The 17,880-nt window shown below is 43.8% G+C and overlaps 1 protein-coding gene across 3 annotated transcripts in view; it reads left to right on the top strand.

Annotated features, from left to right (window-relative positions):
- Positions 1-2,071: 2,071 nt before the first annotated feature.
- Positions 2,072-17,880, top strand: part of PTK2 (protein tyrosine kinase 2) — a 202,166-nt gene continuing 186,357 nt past the window's right edge. For 2 of the 3 annotated variants that reach the window (XM_079984199.1, XM_079984197.1), the window contains exons 1-2: positions 2,180-2,375; positions 17,264-17,326. The gene's annotated coding sequence lies outside the window, so the exon portion shown is untranslated. Of the gene's footprint in view, positions 2,091-2,179; positions 2,376-17,263; positions 17,327-17,880 lie in introns of those variants that run through there. The other variant, XM_079984198.1, reaches the window with a different exon arrangement.

Here is a 17,880-nt window from a genome sequence, read left to right as displayed (position 1 = left end):
GGCGTAAAAATGTAATCACAGATAAACACACACGCTGACATAGAAGGCAGATATTCCCTTCTTCCCTCCTCAGGTATCTTCTTTCTTCTTCTTTGGCGATCACTCATAGCCGAGTAAGATTGTCTTCCAGCAACATGGTTTTAACAATGAGTCCGTAAATGACTGTGGAGGCCAATTCTGGATCCACACGTCCTTCCACAGTGGGGACATTGGTTTCCGGGCAGGAGTTGATCATGGTGAGGGTTTGCCAAGTGTGCCTTCCTCTTTCTCCCTTGTGTCCCTTGTGTCCCGAGTTCGAGTGTCTTCAAAGCCCATGACACCTTTGGTAAAGGCTGTTCTCCAACTGGAGTGTTCGCAGGCCAGTGTTTCCCAATTGTTGGTGTTTATACTACATTTTTTAAAAGATTTGCCTTGAGACAGTCTTTAAACCTCTTTTGTTGACCACCAGCATTACGTTTTCCATTTCTAAGTTCGGAATAGAGTAGTTGCTTTGGAAGACGACAATCAGGCATCTGCACAACATGACCGGTCCAATGAAGTTGACGTCGAAGAATCATCGCTTCAGCATTGGTGATCTTTGCTTCTTCCAGTACACTGGAAGTTCACCTGTCTTCCCAAGTGATGTGTAAAAATTTTCAGAGACACCGTTGATGGAATCTTTCCAGGAGTTGCTGTTTATACAGTGGTACCTCTGGTGGCGCTGTGGGTTAAAGCCTCAGCGCCTAGGACTTGCCGATCGAAAGGTCGGCGGTTCGAATCCCTGCGGCGGGGTGCGCTCCCGCTGCTCGGTCCCAGCGCCTGCCAACCTAGCAGTTCGAAAGCACCTCCGGGTGCAAGTAGATAAATAGGGACCGCTTACCAGCGGGAAGGTAAACGGCGTTTCCGTGTGCGGCTCTGGCTCGCCAGAGCAGCGATGTCACGCTGGCCACGGGACCCGGAAGTGTCTCCGGACAGCGCTGGCCCCCGGCCTCTTGAGTGAGATGGGCGCACAACCCCAGAGTCTGTCAAGACTGGCCCGTATGGGCAGGGGTACCTTTACCTTTTTACCTCTGGTTACGTACTTAATTCGTTCGGGAGGTCCATTCTTAACCTGAAACTGTTCTTAACCTGACGCACCACTTTAGCTAATGGGGCCTCCTGCTGCTGCCGCACGATTTCTGTTCTCATCCTGAAGCAAAGTTCTTAACCCGAGGTACTATTTCTGGGTTAGCAGAGTCTGTAACCTGAAGCGTATGTAACTTGAAGCGTATGTAACCCGAGGTACCACTGTAAATAGTCCGTTTCAGAAGCATACAGTAAAATTGAAGTTACAGGTAGGTAGCTTTGTTGGTCTGCCATAGTGTGTGTGTGTGTGTGTGTGGGGATCTGAAGAAGTGTGCATGCACATGAAAGCTTATACCAGTAACAAACTTAGTTGGTCTCTAAGGCAGTGGCGTAGCGTGGGTTGTCAGCACCCGGGGCAAGGCAAGGCAAGTAATTTGCACCCCCTAACCCGTGGATTTTAGTAGGGGCAGAGAGCTGCGAGTGTGAGCGCCCCCCCCCATGTTGCGCCCGGTGCGGCCGGCCCCCCCTGCACCCCCCACGCTACGCCACTGCTCTAAGGTGCTACTGGAAGGAATTTATTTATTTTTTTAGTAAAATCGAAGCGCAGAGTGTTTTGAGGACTGGGGACATTCGCAAGGAAACCAAAAGGCTATTGTACTATCAGGTGTCTATCTACCTGCCGACCTTTCCCCCCCACACACACCCCCTGAGGAGAAGTTTCTGATTTCTTCCCCTGAGAGAGAGAGAGAGAGAGAGAGAGAGAGAGAGAGAGTGTGTGAGAGAGAGAGAGAGAGTGGCGGATACTTCGGCGTGAGGAGGGGACCGCGCGTTGGGCGGAGGCGCGCCACCCTCACCCCCAGCGCCCCTCGCTCAAGGCGGCGGGGGTGGGGCGGGGCCGCGCGCTCCCGCTCCCTCGCCGCGCAGTCGCTCGCGGCCATGTTGTAGGCGCCGGGAACGAAGTGGAGAGGGAAAGGCGAGGGAGAGAGGGAGAAGAGAGCGAGAGAGAGAGAGAGCGCGCGGGCGCGCGCGAGGGCGGGCGCGTGTCTGTATGTGTATATATGTGAGGGCAACGGCGGCGTCGGCGGCGCATCCCATGGTGCAGCGCGCCGGGAGGGAGGGAGGCCGGCTGGCTGGCTGAGGGACGGGCGGGCGGAGCGGCCTGGGAAGCGGGAGAAGGAGCAGCTTTCTCCTCCTCCTCCTCCTCCTGCTGAGGGAAGCGACCGGCGGAACGACCCGCGGGGGAAGGGAAGGGAAGGGAAGGAAAGAAGAAGAGGGAGGCGGGCGAATGGACGCTCGGCTCTTATGACCGCGGCGCCTCAGGGCTTCGCCGGGTGAGTCTCTCAGCCCCCTTCAGCCGTGAGGGGAAGAGGAGGAGGAGGAGGAGGAAAGGCGGGGGCGGCCAGTTTGGAAGGGAGCGTGGATGCGTGTGGGGAGGGAAGAAGCGGTTGTGGGAATGGGGTGACGGCTCCGAAAGGCGCGCCCTCCTCCTCCTCCTCCTCCTCCTCCTGAGGGAAGGCAATGGAATAACATGTAAACAGGGAGTTTTCCATCCCGGAGGGTCTCTTTATGTCACACACGGAGAGAGATGGAGGGGAGGGTTGTGGGGCAGGGCTCCGCCAGGGGGTGTGTATGGGGTGGGTGGGTGCAAAGGTGAAGCGGCCGTGGCTTTTTGAATGGGGGCGAGAGTTTTGTGTGTGTGTGTGTGTGTGTGTGTGTGTGTGTGGAGGGGGAAGCGTCCCCCGAGGTGTTGTGGTTTGCACGTCAGCCGCTGTGGTTTTTGTGTGTTTCCACTAACAAAAGGGCCCATCATCCGAGCTCTGCAAACTTCGGGGCTCTTTGATTTCTCTCTGGAATCGCGAAGGAAAGAGAAACCAAGCCGCTTCCCCCCCCCCCCTTTCTCTCTCTCTCTCTCTCTCTCTCTCTCTCTCTCTCTCTCTCTCTCTCTCCCCCCCCCCCCCCCCCACAAAAGCAGGGAAGAGGAAACGAAGCTGCCTAAAAATAATAAACCTTTCCTTTGGGTGATCCACACCCGGCCGCCGCCCGCCCCCCCCCCCCCCCGTGTTTCGTTCCTGACCCAGCCTTTGCGAAGTGTGGAAGATCCACGGGAGTTCACGAGGAATGCCGTGTAGGCCTTAAGTGCCCCTGGGGCGTGTGAAGGGGGTCGCTTGTGGGGAAAGTAAACGAAAAGGGCGGGGCGGCCCTCCAGTCTGGGATGCATCCGTCTCCGAAACACGCTTATTATAACCTGTAGCATGGAGAGTTGTGGGTCGGCGTGTGCATCTTAAGCAACACGGGGAGTGGTGTGTGTGTTTGTGTGTGAGAGTGGGAAGACTGCAAGGGAAGTTGCTGAGATTTCTCGTGTGCACATCTTTTGGCCAAATAGTAAAAAAAAAAATATTCAGGTTGCCTGATCCACAGGGGAAAGGGTAGCCTCCGAAAGGGGGAGTGTATGTGTGCTTGTGTGTTTTGCAGTGGTGGTGGTGTGTTATTCACCCAAGGCAGGTTTTTTTCTGAAAGATTTTGAGGAGGAAACGATCCAAATCCAGTGTAAATGGACTGAATCACCCTCTCTTCTTCACACTCTCCCCACAATGAGATGGGCACAGTGGCAAAATAATCTTAACTCATTTCCAGATCATGTGTATATAGTAAAATTAATCCATAATTTTGTGCGTTGTTCCTCCCAGCCCATGCTTCTCTTTTTCTAACTTTTAAATATATTGCTGGTTTTGCATTTATTTGTTCTAGATTAGTATATTGGCCAGTTCTAACATACAAAGCTAGGGATTTTGTGAACTAGGCAGTTCTGTATTACTTGAATTTTTTTTTTTTAACTGAAACTACTTTTCTTCCAGTAGTATAGGCTATAATACCAATACTGGGCTCTTGTACTGCTGATCTGCAGTTGAGTTTCTGGCAATATATGTAGTACCATAATAAAGATATTGGAAGGGAGTTTAAGCTGAAAGCAGAAAGTTTGCCAGTGGAGATTTCAGAGTTCATTGTTCATGATGAACATCCGTACTGCAAGCTTTCCACTCCCCCTCCCCACCCCCACATCTGGAAGTAGTTAGCTTTGATTCTTCCCTCCCCACACTCCTTTCTTAAATGACACCCTCTGTGTATGTTAAATGATAGAATTTATAACTTGTCCGCCATTTAAAGGATCAAGGCCAGCAACATCTTAGTTAATTTGTTCATCCTTTCAACTTTTCTTCATTTGTGCTTTACTGAATGTTGAGGCGAGAATTATTTCTCCTCTCCTTACTGAGTCTACAGCTGAACTAGGATGTGAACCCAGGTGCCTGAGGTCAGTTCTGTTCAGTGTATCATAGTTTCTTTCATTCCAGCTGCAGGGCCTGATATCACAAGCCTTGGCTTCCCTTTTGCTGACAGTCTCATATGAACCTAAGTTACAACACTGCTCTTCATTGTGTATAATTGCACTTCTGTGTTATCAATTTGCTGGTTCAGGGTTCTGTGATACAAGCAATGATCTGTGATGCTGCAGTTCTTTATAACTGAGTAGCATTGTGTTTGTGTAGCAGCATCTATCCCACCGTGTAGTCACTAAAATGCATCATTTTTGTGTGAAAACCAAAGCAGTTATTTAAATGCTTTAAACGGAACATCAGTTAATGTTAAGAGAGGAGATTTGTTCCTCTCCCCAAAAAGTAAAAATGTATTCACTTGCCTTGAAAAGTTCTAAAGATCTTTATTACTGAGTAGAAGGAGGGATTATGGCATACATGTGGCATTTTCTTAATGCTGTGATTTGACTAACAACTGCACCTGCTGAAATTCTCTCTTCACAACTATTAAATGTTCAAGAGCCCCTGTTGTTGATTGAATCTGGTCACTGTAGTCCTGTTTCCAGGGGTGATGTAATCATATCCTGTTTTTCAAGTAAATGGCATGGTATTAAGAGCGTGTTCTCATGTAAACGATTTCTAGTTTTTGAGGACGAATCAGAAGAGACATCAAAAGCAACAATTCAGTTTGTAGATTCAGCAAGCCTCTTGGTGACGAAGGATGAATCTTTTAATTTAATTTTGATACTAATATGTGTAAACATCCAGGGAAGTTGGAAATTTCCATAAATATTGCTTCCTCCACTATTGCAAGAATCTCAAAGCATCAGTGTGGGTCTTTCAGAATGACAGAAATATTTGGTATGCTGCTGCCTACAGATCGGAGATAATAGGATTTTGCAAATCCTCTCACATCTCTTAAGAACTGTGTATATGGCTTTCATCAAATATAGCAAACAATTTGTAATTTGAGTAATGGCACAGGAAAGTTGCTGATAACTGCCTTCAGAAGTGTGATGTAGTAAGATAGTTACTTCAAGAATCAGCAGTGTTGATTAAAAAAAATGCTTAAAAGGGAGCTGCTAGAACCGAACATTTGCTGTATGCTTGCCATTGTTCAGTATTCGTGTAGCTCTGTTACTAACTTTCTTTCAAAAATGTAACTAGAAGAGAGAAACTCTCAGGTTTGCTTTTGAAATTGAGATTTTTGAATGTATTATTGATACTACCATCATATACGTATGAGAGGTAATGAAAATTGGTGTAGGGTACTGTATTGGTGAAGAGACATGAACTTACATTCAGGTAGGTAGCCGTGTTGGTCTGACGCAGTCAAAATATATATAAAAAATTAAAAAAAATTGTCCAGTAGCACCTTAGAGACCCAACTAAGTTTGTTCTTGGTATAAGCTTTTGTGCGTATGAACACTTCTTCAGATACACTACCTTCAGATACCTTCAGCTATCTGAAGAAGTGTGCATGCACATGAAAGCTTATACAGTGGTACCTCGGGTTAAGTACTTAATTCGTTCTGGAGGTCCGTTCTTAACCTGAAACTGTTCTTAACCTGAAGCACCACGTTAGCTAATGGGGCCTCCTGCTGCTGCCACGCCGCCGGAGCCTGATTTCTGTTCTCATCCTGAAGCAAAGTTCTTAACCTGAAGCACTATTTCTGGGTTAGCAGAGTGTGTAACCTGAAGCGTATGTAACCTGAAACGTATGTAACCCGAGGTATCACTGTACCAAGAACAAACTTAGTTGGTCTCTAAGGTGCTACTGGACAATTTTTTTATATGAACTTACATTGTACTTTGGAAGGCAACATTTGAGTAGGGTTAGCCTATGGTTTATTGAACATGGGATCTCTTGCCCAACCATGGTTTCCTGTTGCGTGAACGAGCTATGCTGAGCCAGGGTCTCATGCTCCTCTTCTTCCATGAGCAAATGGAAAAGATGAGAGGTTTTCAATTTTAAGCAAGCTGTATTTCCCTGTTAAGGCTGATATCTGGCAATAGTGGTTTGTTTAAACTCTAGTGAGAACCAAACCAGGATCAAACAAAGCTTTCTGTCCCTGGCTTGTTCAATAATTTTTTAATAAGCTGCAGGACAGAGGTTGGATGCACTGTGGATTGCACTGAGATTGTTTAAAATTGGATAACTGAAGTTTCCTATTTTTACCTCCTGGTGTACAAATGTGTGTGTGTTGGGGAAGCCTGAGGCTAACCACAACTTACTCATGTGGCTCCTGTTATGTCTGAACCATGCAATTGGGTTCAAATATCCACCGGATGCTCTTGTTTTTTCATTATTGTCTAAGCACATCAAAACATCAAAGGATGCACTTCAGTGTAAGCATGTGTATAGTGATGCACATTGGGACACACACACACACACACACACACACACACACACGTGTGTGTGCACATGTGTATACACAGTGCTTTTTTCTAAAAAATGTTTAGGGGTACTCACATTTTCCTACTGATATTGAAATACTGCCCCTCAGTTAGGCCAAACTTAGATTCACAAAATGTTTAGGGGTGTACTTACCCCTTCGTACCCCCAGAAAAAGCACTGTGTGTATGTGTATATATATGAGCACACAGATGCTCATGAGGTCTGTACTGGTGGTCACTGTCCAGCAAAGAGATCTTTGGGTTGTTGTGGATAGCACAGTGAAGATCTTCACCCAGTGTGCAACATCTGTGAAAAAAGTGAATGCCATGGTAGGGATAATTGGGGAAAGGACTGAAAATAAAACTTATGCTATTGTATAAATCTGTGGTGTGACTGTGTGCAATTGAGATTTCCTCACCTCAAAGATATTGTAGAGCTTGAGAATGTTCAGAAAAGGGCAACCAAAATGATCAAGGGAATGGAGCAACCCCCCTGTGTGGAAAGATTGCAGCATTTGAGGGTTTTTAGTTTTGCTGAGTGATAGAATACATGATAAAGATGTATAAAATTGTGCACAGTGTTGAAAAAGTGGATAGAGAAAAGCTTTCCCCCCTCTCTCATAATGCTAGAACTTGGTGCCATCCAATGAAGCTGGATGTTGGGCTGACATACAAAAGAAACTGCTACTTCACACAGCATGTAGTTAGTGATGGCTTTAAAATAGGATTGTGAGGAGACTGCTGATGCATTCATGTTCCACTTGTGGACTTAACATGGGCATTTGGCTAGCTGCTATGAGAACAGGTTGCAATGTTGTTAGATGGAGGAGCAAGTGTGTGAGCCTAAAAAGCTGTTTCTGGTGTTCCAGGGTTGTGTGTGTATTGTGGGGAAAGTATTGTCTGAACATGTGCTATGTGGGCTTAGGCAAACCATGGTTCCTTTGCTCTTATCTGAAATAAGGAACATTTTAGAGGGTGCTTGTGAGAATTTCTGAACTAATGCATGAGGTGCACCTTAAGCAGCTAAAACATATTCTAAAATGTTAATTATTCTTATATGCATAAATAAAAAAGTATTCTGTTCTTACTACATTCCTGTGAAGAACTTGATAACAGTTACTTTTTTTCAGCAGAAACATGCTCCAGTCTGTTGAGGTGGGCTTAATTAATCATTTTACTTTTAATGTTCAATGAAGAAGCAGGAGTTTAAAGTTATGTTGTTACTTCCCTCATCTACTCTGAGTAGAATTTGTCAAAGTAGTTCCAACACTGAATGTAGAATTGAGCTGAAATTTCTCTAAAGACATTTTTCCGATATCTATCTGAGAGAGTAAGAAAAAGGCTTCTCTTCGGAATTTTCTTCTTTTTTTGTGGTCTTCCATCCCCCCTTTCTACCCTACATGCTCCATAATAATAATAATAATAATAGGTCTGAAGATTGTGGAGGGTGCAAAATGATGGTTAGGCTGCCAACACATTTGATGATGCTGTCATTTGCAATGGCATCACATTAAACCTAAGGGAAAAGAAGCTTTGCTGCCACTGCTTATGATGAGCCCCTCAAGCCTGAGAAAATACTGAAAAATGTCTCTTCCTTATAGAGAAATTTGGTGAAATGGTCTCACTGTCCTTTGTTTCCATACTCACAGATTGAGTGGAGAATTTCAAAAGGCCATTTGCACACAGCTCTAATTGGAAGCATATTTGTGTTTTCTTTCTGGTGGGCAACTCACATATTGAAGTTTTTCACAATTTTGAAGCATTTCTATTCCTGTTTCCTTATTTCTTTCTAGACTGGTTTCTAGTTTCAATGTCTATATCTGTTAAACTGGCTATTTCTTGTTATGTTAAATTTCACAATCATAAAGTGAAATTTGATCTTGCCGTAGAAACTCCGTGGAGAATCATTCAGGGGGTTTTTTGGTGCTTTTTGGGGGTATTTGAATAGCTTTCCATCCTTTCACTGGTACAAGGAACAGACTAGTTTAGTCAGCAAAAATCCTTAAGACAAGTGGCTTTGAAAGACCAGAGCTAAAGATCTTGCCATGCTTCTCTTTTCTGTATAATGTTGTACTTGGACAACTCTTGTAAGTTTTCACTTTCCAGGAATGAGGAGTTATCTTAAAATCTTTTGCATTGGCAACAGAAAAAAGATAGGAACACATCAATCTTCCTAGCTAGGCAATAACTGCCTTCTCTGTTCGTTGGTTAAGGGGAGGAGCAGGGGATGTTGTCCCAGATTTCAGTCCTGTCAGTTCAAATATTAAGCTGAAAGGTTGGGTTGAACTGATACAAGCTGTTGTAGGGGGAAGAAGCAAGCCACTACCTGCCAGCTTTCTCTTCTTTTTGGGAAACCTTTTGTTTTGATCTTCTGGATTGCAATCAAGGCAAGAAAAGTCTCAGTGCCCTGCTCCCCTTTGCTTTTGACAGATTCCAGAAATTCCTGCTTTCCCCCCCAAAGAATGGGGCATTGCAGGGGGTTGGACTAGATAACTCTGGGGGTCCCTTCCAACTCCACAATTCTACGATGCTGTGATTCTATGATTGCTCTGTAGGTAGAGGTATGATGCTAATCCTTTTGTCTGGTTTGTTCACTTTAGTCATCTTTGCTTTATGTGTCCTGTTGGTGTGTGTGTTTTCCCCTTCTGATTTTGCCATACTGTTCTGGACTTTGGTGTTTCATGCTGGTGTGGCATGTCATATGGATGGACAGCGTTTTTTTCCTTCCAAGTATATGATTTTTCCTTGCACCTCCTCTTGGCCTTTGGGATCGGTCAGCTGATCAGGCTGCCTAAATGACATGCAGCAAAAGAGACTAGTGTTCAAAATGCTGTGATTTAGCTTTCTGGCTAATTGGAACTCTTCTTCAGGTGATTTGGGCATTTAAGTGTGCTTCCAGGTAGGCACATAATATTGTAAGGGTTAGCTCAGATGAGTTGTCAGCAACAGGTTCCCCGCTTCCACTTGCTGGCTTTCCTCTGGAAAATGAATATCTGAATTAAATGTTGGCAGTTTTGATAGCAACAATATTGTGAGCACACAGTGAGAAATTCGCATGCATGAGGAGTCCCTGTTCAACAATAAACTTCCATTGATAAGCACCCATATTCAAAACATATTATACTTTCCCTCTGCAATTTCAGAATTTGGACTCAAGCTTTTCTGATTTGGGGGCCATGTTGATTTCCAATGTAATTTGATGACAAACTAGCACTTAATTTGGTGTATAATTTATTGTAACCACCAATACTATTTTTCTAGAAAAAGAGTTGCCAGAACTCACCATGAACACCTCCCGCTGAGTGCTCTGCTCACACTTCTAATAAGCTGGCAGACCAGAAAGGTGGGGGCTGCTGTGATGGCCCATGATGGCAACTGGTTTCTTCCACTGAGGCACCCAGAGGAGTCTTGGACACCTTGCCTGGCCACCCAGAGCAGCAGAGGAGTGGCCCAGGGAGTGTATGGATGGGTGAGTGGGCTCCGAGCTAGCTAGACACAATTTTTACACACACACCCTGGGCCTGTATCACTGGCAGGGGCAATTCTAGCCAACCTCTAGGTATGCCCCTGATTAATATACAAAGTCCTGAGCAGCTTCAGAGACACAATACCTTGAAGACTACCTGAGCTCTTGTGCCAAGCTATGAAAATAGGCTGTGAGCCACAGGATAGAGGCCTGGTGCTTGAATGAATGAATACGTACTGCTGATCACATATCCTTAAACTATTGTGATGGTTATGCATAATAAAAGCAGTGAGTAGTGGATGTTGATTCCATGGGTTTTCTTTGTTCTGCTATGATGCTCATGGGGCGGGTGCTACCTCTCAGCCAGATCTATTTCAGATAATTTATTTAATATCCCACCTTTTTGTCTGACAATAGGCTTCCAAGGCAGCTGACAATAAGAAGCTTTTTTTTAAAAAAAAAAATATATTGTTGTGACTTACGAAAGGCTTTGGAATGACAGGAAGGTATATGCCCGTGAGGCCTTGCTGCTTTGTGGTTCATCATCTGTCCTGCAGATTTATGAGGTTAAAGTATTATAATTCCATATACCGTATTTTTCGCTCTATAACACACAACTGACCATAACACGCACATCGTTTTTAGAGGAGGAAAACAAGGGAAAAAACATTCTGAATGAAACAGTGGATGTATCATTTTTGTGCTTCATGCTGTGGCCACAGACATGTGATCTGATGGTGAATTTGGGGTGACCCAATGCAAAAATCCTCAGAATCCCTGTGGATCCATGCTTTGTAACCACGTTTTTGCACCATTGCAGCCCCAGGCAACAGTGGGTGTGTGATTTTGGGGGGGGGCAGGCTGTAGCCATGGACATGCTATGTGATCTGATGGTGAATTTGAGGTGACCCAATGCAAAGATCCATGTGGATCCATGCTTTGTAACCACGTTTTTGCACCATTGCAGCCCCAGGCAACAGTGGGTGCGTGATTTTTGGGGGGCAGGCTGTAGCCATGGACATGCTATGTGATCTGATGGTGAATTTGAGGTGACCCAATGCAAAGATCCTGAGGATCCATGTGGATCCATGCTTTGTAACCACGTTTTTGCACCATTGCAGCCCCAGGCAACAGTGGGTGCGTGATTTTTGGGGGGCAGGCTGTAGCCATGGACATGCTATGTGCTCTGATGGTGAATTTGGGCTGACCCAATGCAAAGATCCTGAGGATCCATGTGGATCCATGCTTTGTAACCACGTTTTTGCACCATTGCAGCCCCAGGCAACAGTGGGTGCGTGATTTATGGGGGGCAGGCTGTAGCCATGGACATGCTATGTGCTCTGATGGTGAATTTGGGCTGACCCAATGCAAAGATCCTGAGGATCCATGTGGATCCGTGCTTTGTAACCACGTTTTAAGTGGGGAGGGAAGGAAAAATATAGAAGGGACAAGGAGCACGAGAGGGGTGTGCGGAGAAGCAGCTGGCTAAGAATGCAGGAGAGGGGTTTAAAGGGGGGGGGAAAGGAAGGCAAAAGTCCACCCACCCACTCAAGCCAGCCCCCCCCCCTCTCTCTCTCTCTCATCTGCATGTTTTCCGCTGCCTGCGAGTCCCCAGACGCAGCAGCAGCAGCAGCAGCACCGGAGCGGACGCTCTGCTTTCCTCTCTACTTGCCTGGAGGGGAGGGGATTTCACTGCTCTTTGTTCCGTCTGAGCAAACAGCAACTGAAACAGAACAGGGTGGGCAGTAAGACCCTGAGGCAAAATGCAGGAAAGCAGCAGCCTTCTCTCCTCCGTGACAGCACAATATGATTTTTGCCTGATTTTTGCCATGCACTTGGGACAAACGGCTCCAGGGACCACACATTCGCTCTATAACACGCACAGACATTTCCCCTTACTTTTTAGGAGAAAAAATCTGCGTGTTATAGAGGGAAAAATACGGTAATCTATTCTATGTTACTTGTAGAAGTGGGATATAAGTGTGATAAACAAGCATGAACGCTAAGTGTTTTATAGTTACCAGTAAGCTCTCAGGATGTCTTGTCAGATCCTGTGAATCTTAAGAAAAGGGAAGTTGATAACACACAGCATCTCTGCAAGTGAACTTGTTAAACTTATCCAGAACAAAACTTAGTCAATAAGAAATGTAGTGGCTTCCTTATCTAGCAATTTGCCCATGACTGAAGTCACTTTCACTTGGGTCCTTTGAGTACTGTTTCTCTAATCCCTGAAAGATAACGCCCACATGATAACATCCCTAAGAGATCCCCAGAGGGTGAGGCAGAGTGACTTCCAGAGAAAGGGTAAGGGCTGGTGTCAAATTTCTAAGAAAGATTATGAATGGAAATGGGTGAATTGCTTGTGTGATGTTTTTAAAGCCTCAGGACTATATGTGCATTTTACCTTTCTGATGTCAATAATACGTGAAGTTATGAACCGTAATTTTGGTAGAAGTTTATCTGAGGTTTGGCATGGACTATTACAGTGGCATATTTGTAACTTATTTTAAAGAGTATGAGCTCTTGAGATTGGGTGATGAATGCTTTTAAACATGCACGACTCAGTTCAGTAAAGTAGGCCCAATATGAGGACCCTGTGTTATGAAATGTAAGGCTGTTGATTTAACTGAAACCACTGCCTTGCTACCTTTTTATTTAGCTTAACTCTTGAGGATGGATGGGGCAGGAAAAAAAGACGTGTTTTTTTTACTGTCTCCTGCTATTTAATTATTTTTATGGTCTAGAAAGACCTTTTCAAATGAGAGTTGTGGGATAGTTTAAAACTGTGAATATTGTCTGTGTTCGAGCTGGGATTTGTGCATTTGTATGCTTTTCTTGAATTGAACTAATGTAGCATATGTTGCACAGTTCTTACATAACTAGAATTCACTTGGACGTCCAAGGGTTACATTCAGCTTTCCCCCGCCCCTCTGTCCTTCCAACCAGTTTTCGCTTTTAAGAGCTGAAGCAGCCCATCGTTACTAGATGAACTGACTTAAGCCAACCACTGCATGTGGAACTGTTTTCTCCCAGTGAACATAGGGAGGAAGGTTGTTTGTGAGGAGGTTTGGTTTATCTGCAAACTGAGAGCGAGGAGGGAAGTGGGCAACAAGAGGGACTTTCTGGGAAGTTAGGATTGCAGTGTGTGTGTTTGTGTGAGACAGAGAGATAGGAAGAAGGGAGATGACATGAGTATATGGCATTGGGATTTAGAGTGTGTGAAACTTTGGGAAGAATCATAGGAAAAGACAGGACACCATAGTATTTCTGTCTGAAAATGTGCATTTCTAATTTCATTGTGTATTCTACTTGCAGTCTGCTCAGTTTCTTTCCACATACAAATTGACTCTTGGTAATTTCCTAGTGAATTTTGCCGCCTTGTATCTTATATTTTAGGTTAAGTGTTGTGTTTAGCAAATAATACAGTACTGCAAATTGCTTGTATGTGTTGCATTAGAAATTGAAATAGGCAATAAGCCTGAAGCCCTGGTCTCGCTCAGCTTTGATGTTGAACAAAGAGTAGTTTTTATTGGTTCAGTCCCTGCAGTTTCCCTACCATTCTTGATAACTAGCAAAAGGAAATGGGAGGATACTATAATGAGGACTGCGACAGCAAATGTTAACGAGGGTCTTTTTAATTAACTGCACATCATGATAATTTTAGGAAGAGGTTTCTGAACAGCTAGAGGGCATGGTTAGGCACGAGGCCAGAAGTAACCGAGGTCAATACTGGAAACATAACTGAAAGTGATGAGTCATAAGGCATTTTTTGTGGGTAGTGAAAGTTAGGTACTTGGGAAGTGTGTGCAGATAGCAAGAATAACAAACACAAGGCTGCAATAGATTTTGGGTCCTAACAGATCTCAGGCATTCAAAATGTTCCATTAGGCTCCATGAAGTCAGAGTTTTACAGTCAACCAGTGGTCAAAATAATTACTGGTCTTCCCTAGAAATCTTGACTGCAATCAGTCCAGAAATTAATGTTATTTAAATTTCTTAATCCACCTCTCCCCTCTCCCCCTTTTGGCAAAGCATTGTTGTGCCCTGTCACCTGCAAGTACTTTTCATGCTTGGAAGCCTTAAAGCCTTATGTGGTTTGGTATATTGCACTGCTTGGGGGCTGTTTTGTCAAAAACAAAGCATTATATTGGGCATATGGTGTGTTTTCTCATTTACTTAACACAGTTGATGAGGGGTTTTCTAAGCTGTGGTATGTAAATGGCTTTGAACACCCTAAAGTGATAAATATAAATGCTAAATATGAAATAGTATTTTCTCACAATTTCCTGTCCCCTCTATCTTTCTTTTTACTGTTCTGTATGTAGTAAAGCAGACTACAATTTCATCATTATTGGCTAATGTAAGGCTGGAATGCTAATAGAGCATGCCTTAGTGTGGCCTCCCTGCCGTAAACAAAAATCTTTGCCATAGACTGGATTTTAATTAACTGTCTAGTACTGAAGGACTCCTGGATACAAATGAACTCTCTACTGATTCTTTCTAGGATAAGAAGTAGCAAAAAGTATAGCAGATTCTTAGATGTACAGTGGAACCTCGGGTTACAGACGCTTCAGGTTACAGACTCTGCTAACCCAGAAATAGTACCTCGGGTTAAGAACTTTGCTTCAGGATGAGAACAGAAATCGCACGGTGGCGGCGCAGCAGCCCCATTAGCTAAAGTGGTACCTCAGGTTAAGAACAGTTTCAGGTTAAGAACGGACCTCCAGAACGAATTAGGTTCTTATCCCGAGGTACCACTGTATAAGAAATGGCTTTTCAGTACTTGTGTGCTAAATGTGATGCAGTGGAACCTCGTGTTACGTATTGTCCCCCTTGTGAACCCTGCGGGTTACGAGCTCTGCTAACCCGGAAGTAGATGCTCCCAGTCGTGACCTTTGCCCCGGGATGTGCACGGAAGTTGCTCGCTGGGAGCAGTGGGAGGTGCCATTAGTGAAAGCATGCCTCATGAGCGGTTTCGGGTTGAGAACGGACCTCCGGAACGAATTAAATTCGTAATTGGCGGTACCACTGTAATGATGTTTAAGTTAGAAGCAAATTCTTACTGAACATTGAAAAGGAGTAGGAGGAAGGTATTTCTCTGGAAATACCTCAGAGGTGGCATTTACACAGTGTTAGCAACTGAGATATAAGAGCTAGGAGCCAAATGGCACCTTCAAATTAGGCTTCAGTTGCCACAATATGTCTAGAAACATTTTTTTTTACATGATTACACAGCAAATGAAGACAAGATGGGCCATTTAGCTGAAGATGGAATAAATACTGTGCACGAAAGACGAGTTATTTTAAAATGAAGAAGCAATCAAGTGGAAAAAGCAGTCTAGAAGAGACGTGACTGCAGTTTCATTCTAGCAGAAGTTAAAAACTGTGAACCTCTTTTACTCAGAGTGGGTAGTTTGCCAAAACCTGCATCTTTAAAAAAATTGTGAATAACTTTGCTTAGAGAATTTATTTGGTTCTATTCACATTTTTTTTGTATTTGGAGGGTTGTAACCAGCCATAGCAAAACAGGTTGTACAGAGAGCACAGTTGGACTTAAGTTTAGGCATGTTTAGGACAGTCACAACCAGTGAACATGGCTGAGTAAGGTTTTGAACCTGGGTCTCCCAGGTCCTAGTTCTACAGACACTAACCACTACACCACACTGACTATCACTGAGGCGAGCTTTTTCTTTCCGTTTACAATGTCACAGCTTCTGTGATAGGTGGAGCTGCCAGTGAGGGACATTGTCTACTCTGTCCATTCATGCCTACATAACATGATTATTTTCCAAGTTCTAATATTTTTATTTCTGTAGAGCAAAGCACTTCCCTGTAAATGGTAGGGTGATGCTCCACTATTTCAAGATGCTTGGTTTCTTTGAAGGTTTGCCCCTACCTCAAATTATCATTTTAGCTGTAGTGTGTTAACTCCATGAGTATGGATGAGAGGAAATTTGTGGGAAATGGTTGCACTTAAAAAAACACAAAAATACAAAAAACAAAAAACCTACCATTCTATATTGATAACTTGGATTTAGCATGAAAACCATCAAAGCTGGTTTATAAGAAACCCTAACATAACATTTATTTTGACATATGAAATGGGGTTTCCCCAAGAAAAGGCACTTCTTTATTTCATTTTTCACTTCCAGTAAAAATGCAAGTAAGACCGACACCTTGTAGTTTGAATTATAAAACGCTGATGGGTTATACTGGCACCCCTTGCACTTAAAAGATAATAAAATTCCACACCACCTTCTATTTCTAAAATACTCTATTTTATAGAATATGCACCAGTTTAAAGGGTGTTTCCACACAGTAGTTCTGTTTCTCCAAAGAGACTCTCTTTGAACAGCCAGATCTCCCCTCCTGCTCCAACCACAACATGTCTTTCACAGCTGAAAATCAGCCAGATCTCTCCTCTGGTGACTGCAGATTTCAGCTTGGTCACAGGGGGGTGCTCCTGAGTTGCAGAAAGCGACTGACAACTGGCTAATTTCGAATGCCTCATTTACAGTGGTGCCCCGCAAGCCGAATGCCTCGCAAGACGAAAAACTCGCTAGACGAAAGAGTTTTCCGTCTTTTGAGGTGCTTCGCAAGACGAAACGTCTTGCGAGTTCTTGCAAGTTTTTTCCCTTTCCCCCCCCTTTTTCTAAGCCGCTAATAGCCGCTAAGCCGCTAATAGCACTAATCCGCTAAGCCGCTAATAGCCGGGCGTCGCAAGACGAAAAAACTGCAAGACGAAGAGACTCACGGAACGGATTAATTTCGTCTTGCGAGGCACCACTGTATATGCTTGTGTGAATCTGAAAGCCATTCTAATTCAGAAAATATCCAATTTGCAATTCTGGATTTATTCAAAATAAAAAGTAGTTTTCACTGATGTATTTTGTTGTGGATATCAATATGATAGATCTTATCAATATTATCTGTACTGTAGTTTGTTGCAGTTTGCTCCTTCATAGCTTTTATGATGCATTTCATTTTGTATTTTCAATATGTCAAGAAAGATATTATACCTGACTAATTCTATTTATTATTACAGGTTTCAAGACCCTTCTTATTCTTAGAAGGCATCCACTGCTAAGAACTGAAAAATCTGCTTAAGGTAGATATTATGTGTTCTTTTCCATTTTTTTTTAATGAATACTGTATGGGCATTCTACAAAGTATGTGAGTGAATTATGAGCCCTCAAAGACCATACAGTGCATGCGTCTATTTCTACCTGGATTTCCTAGAAATTTATGTCCTAAAGGAAAGAGCAGCATGCCACATAGCAATCAGCAATACAATATCTGATATGGCATGTTAAAGTCTGCTCTGTAGCCCAACAAGCACAGCATTGTGAATGCATTTGCTTTCTATACTTTGTGCATTGTTAATGAATGTAGTCTTTTTGTTTGGGTGTTGGTAAATGGTGTAAGGATTTTAGGCATTGCAGAGTTTTTCATGTCTGTCTGAAGAGAAGTTCCTCAAAAGCTTGCCCTTGTCATGAACTGAGATTAGTGCTACCAGAATGTGTAATCTCAACTGCCTTTTGATCAGCACCCAGGGTCCAGAAACTGTGGGAAGAGTATTCTTATACTTATCCCATGACTTTGTGATTGCAGTGGAGTTGCTTTATTGCTGTGCCAAATTTTACCTTGTGAGTTATGTGGAAA

The sequence above is a fragment of the Podarcis cretensis genome, assembly GCF_951804945.1.
Source record: "Podarcis cretensis genome assembly, chromosome: 7".
Taxonomy (NCBI): domain Eukaryota; kingdom Metazoa; phylum Chordata; class Lepidosauria; order Squamata; family Lacertidae; genus Podarcis; species Podarcis cretensis.
The sequence above is the reverse complement of the archived record's forward strand: the minus strand, read 5'-3'. Positions and strand labels throughout refer to the sequence as shown.